The sequence below is a fragment of the Lolium rigidum genome, chromosome 3 (genome assembly GCF_022539505.1).
Source record: "Lolium rigidum isolate FL_2022 chromosome 3, APGP_CSIRO_Lrig_0.1, whole genome shotgun sequence".
In the NCBI taxonomy this organism is placed as follows: domain Eukaryota; kingdom Viridiplantae; phylum Streptophyta; class Magnoliopsida; order Poales; family Poaceae; genus Lolium; species Lolium rigidum.
In genome coordinates, this window is record NC_061510.1 from 331,254,600 (window position 1) to 331,258,895 (window position 4,296).

A 4,296-nucleotide genomic window follows, 5' to 3' on the forward strand; every position below is an offset into this window, starting at 1 on the left:
CGTCCAACTCCTCTCCATTTTCCCGTCCCACCGAAAAAAAAGCGCCGCACAAGTAAAAAAGAATCACCACACATCCCTCGCTGAGTGCCGCATCCATCCCCGTCCCCGAGCGCGCCTCATGGCTTCCTTCCCCTGCGACCACCGCATCACGCCGCCCCATCGACCCACCCCTAGCACGCTGCCGCAGCAGCCCAGCCCAGGTGTTCCCCTCCGGCAGTTTTCGGCACCACCGGAGCGCATCTCCGTGTCGAACCTAGGATCCCCGTCGCCACATAGGATACGGGCCTGGCCGTGTTCCCCCGATGCTGCCGCACTGAGTTCACCGACCGGCCAGCTCAGATCCGCGCCTCCTCTATCGTCGAGAAGACAACCCTCATCTGGAGACCTAGGAGTTGTGCTGTGTTTTCTGCCGCCCCTCCAGAAGTAGCTCGATGGTGATGAGGCTCCCGTACAAGATGTCCTGGTGGAGCAGCGTCAGTCCAAGGAGCATGGCGTTATTCTTGATGGAATACTACTTTCCGATGCAAGGATGGATGGATGCGGCAAGGAGCGCAATCGCATTGGCTGATTAGGGTCCTAGCCGATTATTGATGCCTCCGCTGAGATACGGTTTGCCAGGTTTGATTTGGAAAACGAAACAACCACAACATTGGAGAAGATGAGCGATAAGGTGAACTGCGTTCCATACATCTGTTATCAAGTTTTTGGATAATATGCAGGGCCTAATGCAGTGTTTATCCTTTCGATAACACAGCTTTCCTACATGATGATAATTGTTGATTTTCAGGTGCTTGATGGTAGGAACATATGCGAACCGTGGATGACGTTCTGCTGCTGCTGACGACATGAGTAAGGTATACCATTTTCTTTAGATATGTGATGTTAAATCATGTAATCCAATCTGCGATGTTTAACCGTTCATGCCCTCATCTTAGAACTTCAATATGGCATCAGGTTTCTGGAAAATATTTGTTTTAAATTATTATCACGTATGGTAGTACACTTTTCTGCACTGGTAACCAAATTTCAGTCTTACAAGAAGATCTTTTTTCATTAGATTAGCAATATGTTTCTAATTAGTGGCTTTTCTTGATATCAGGCTGCACCTGGCTCTTCCCACACGTTAGTGAAAGAATTCTCAACAAAGTGTAGTAGCCATTTCTTCTTATGGCATACTGCAGTTGAAATTTAGTGAAAGAATCCTCAACAAATGAGCACGAGTAGTGGTTAGAGCAAGCGTGAGGAAACTACTCTTCAGTGGCCTCAATGCTCCTTCTTGTCGCGTGTAAGAAATCCAATCTGCGATGCAAATATCTTATTTATTTTGTCAATTGCAAAAAGGCCGAACTCTGTTTCTGTTGTTTCTTTGGATGATACCGAGGATTGAGATGTTTCCATCTCAAAATTCGAGTCGAGGTTCTTGTATCTTGCTGCAGATGCCCGCTCAAGTATAATGTAAGTGTAGTAGGTTTTTATTCCTGTCTGGAATAAAAATGTTGTCCTTATTAGATTTGTTACCATGTGTAAGTCGATCCGACATAGTTCTCCACCTCTTTTAATGTTCTGCACATGTACGATCGTTCTTCATAAGGTCTGGAGGCCATCATACATAAAATGTGTTACTTCAAGTAAGAAGATAACTTGTTGTCCAATGCTCCAGTAAAAATATGTACTGCAGACCTGGGTGCAGAAATATTTGTACATCTCCTAGATGAATATTTAAGGTATTTCCATTTATGGGAAAGTACAAGGATGCCCAAACCAAATTTGCTTGGGTATGAAAATGGCCTTAAGTTATGTAACCAGGCATATTTGTAAATCAGCAGGACAATGCTTATGCAATTAATCCATAGACATCCCTCAGATCGCCACGGTTCATATGGAAAAATAGGCACATAAATATATTATTATCATCTGTTGAATTGAATCCGTTTTTAGTTATTTTTTTCATTCAGATTTTACTAGCATCTTCAATGAACATATAAGGTGGCATGGTAGTACGTGTAGACTGGGAGTGCGATGGTTTCCTGGCCTGGTTCCCATTTCAAAGGTAAAAACATTGCCTTCTACTTTTGGATCTCACAGATTGTAGAAGTAGGGACAGATTCAGGAACATTCGAAATTGTATACTAAATGATTCTTTCTCCAGTGTGCTTCTAGGTGCATCCTTGTAAATGGCATACAAGAAAAATTACGTGCACCTGTGTGAACATGATTCTCTATAATTAATATTTTCTTAACTTTTAGACAATTATAATTTGTGAAATGTTTGTATTGCTTGAGAAGATTGTGGAGGTATCTCTTGTTCGAATCTTCAGGTCCATTCCTGACCTTGCCATCTTAGCAAGAGAGAGATAAAGCTAGGATATAGTCACATATCTGTTTTTCTAAATATGGTAAAAGACTATCTGATGCTTCGTAAATATGGTAGAAGGCTATTTGATGCTTGTGTTTGTAAAGGGTCATGCTTAGACCAGTTGATGATGTGTTGTGTAACAGTTTATCTCCTCACTTATCCATGGAACAGATGCTATACCCTCCAAGGTAAGATTTGTTATGCAAAGTCCTTCCCATTTTTAGAAACAGCCATTTGCTAGATCCGTTAGTGGAGACAGCTTGATGTGTGCATCACAACTAATTCCACACTCAATTGATATTTATTGAAACAATAAATCATGTGTTAATGATGCAAATTTGATTTTTCCAATTAGGGAAGGGCCAGGATTCAGATACCACGCCTCAAATAAATGAGGCGTTCGGTTATAGGGAGAGAATACCTAGCCCTACGAAGGTTCAGTGTGGTGTATCGTGTAATGTTGTATTGATATATTGATTGGTGGCAGGGAGATCCTTGATGGTGCTCTAGGGTCTGTAAGTTTTAACCCGCAGCCGTTGAAATGCATGCAAGTCACATTATGTAAACAGTTTGGTTGCCTTGCGGCAAGTTTTAGATCGGTAATAGATCTGCCATCTTTTGCCACAAAAACTTAAAATATGTCTTTATGGAAGGCTAACATAATGAACATTTCTTTCAGCTATCTGAATGTCTTCTACCGCATACAAAATTCGTTTTCTTTTTATGACTTATTAGGTTTATGTAGGATAAGAAGTAATTAAAGGCAGGTAAACTCCGCAGAACTTCGAACATCAGTTCAGTCTATACCTCCAATTTGTGCTGCTGCTTGATGTCTTTTGTGCAAGTTGCTCTTATCTGATTTCATGCAAAATTGTTGCATACATGCTGTGAGTTGTTTCTAGATATTAATTACATGGGTTTTGGTGTATCCAATAATAAGTGATTTGATTACATAGTAAGGTTATCCTTTTTTTTCCTTATGTTTTCTAATGTACATGGGGGTTTAGGCTGATTTCTCTTCAGAAATAGAGGTCAAAGCAAGTTGTTTGGAAATGATGGGGTATTATTGTTTGAAGATTTTTTTTGAGAGAGTATAATGATAATTTCATGCTTCATAGTGGTGAAGAAGTTATGACTGCTAGATGATGCAGCTCACCATTTTTTACTGTGCTCCTCAACGCAGCTGGAGTTTGCTGAACTGCCGATGTTAGTGGCCGCGTAGCTCAGCCTGGGAACAAGCACGCAGCCCAGGAAGCGAGGGCGAAGCCACCAGCTGACAACAACATGCACGTCAAGGTTGCTAGGCTCCGGTCCGCTGTTTGCTGCGAGCTACTTTGACACATTTAGAGCGATTGTATATGTTCTTTGCTTCTCTCTCAAGATGTTCATTGAATATTTGAAGCTTTGTAGTAAATCTGCAGAAATATTTCCTATCGGATGCCAAGCTTAGCTAAATTGTATATATAATTTACAATTTACTTGTGCTTGAAATATGTTTTTGCATTGTTTGTATTAATCACAACGTGGATTTTTTTCAAGAGATTGGTGTGGCTTATAAAAGAGACATTTTTGTTCTTTTGTTTTGCAGTTCAAGATGGGAATCAGAATAGTTCAGAAAAAAACATTTTCTAGAATCAGAATAGTTCAGAAAAAATTTCCATTAAGCAACTCGCTTAAATTATTTACACACGCTAACCTACGAAGTAAATAAACTTTTTTCCTTTTAATCTGTACAAACCCTTTCTTTTTGAGCATTAAGCGATGCGGGAACATTGTTACGTGAAAGTCTTACGGGATGAGCTGGACCAATCCGGTTGGTGCAACATTTGTCCCTCACGTAATTCTAGCAGCTGAAGTTTCTCCACGATCCTCGACGTCTCTCCGTAAGTGAAATTCCGTAACAAGCAGCCCGTAGGTGTAGCATTGTTAGGAAACGAAAT

At 40.8% G+C, this 4,296-nt stretch overlaps 1 long non-coding RNA gene across 1 annotated transcript; it reads left to right on the forward strand.

Moving 5' to 3' along the window:
* The first annotated feature begins 892 nt into the window (after positions 1-892).
* LOC124700055 lies at positions 893-3,894 on the forward strand. The gene is made up of 2 exons (XR_007001611.1): positions 893-2,050; positions 3,540-3,894. It is a non-coding gene; the product is annotated as an uncharacterized LOC124700055 (long non-coding RNA).
* Positions 3,895-4,296: the final 402 nt, after the last annotated feature.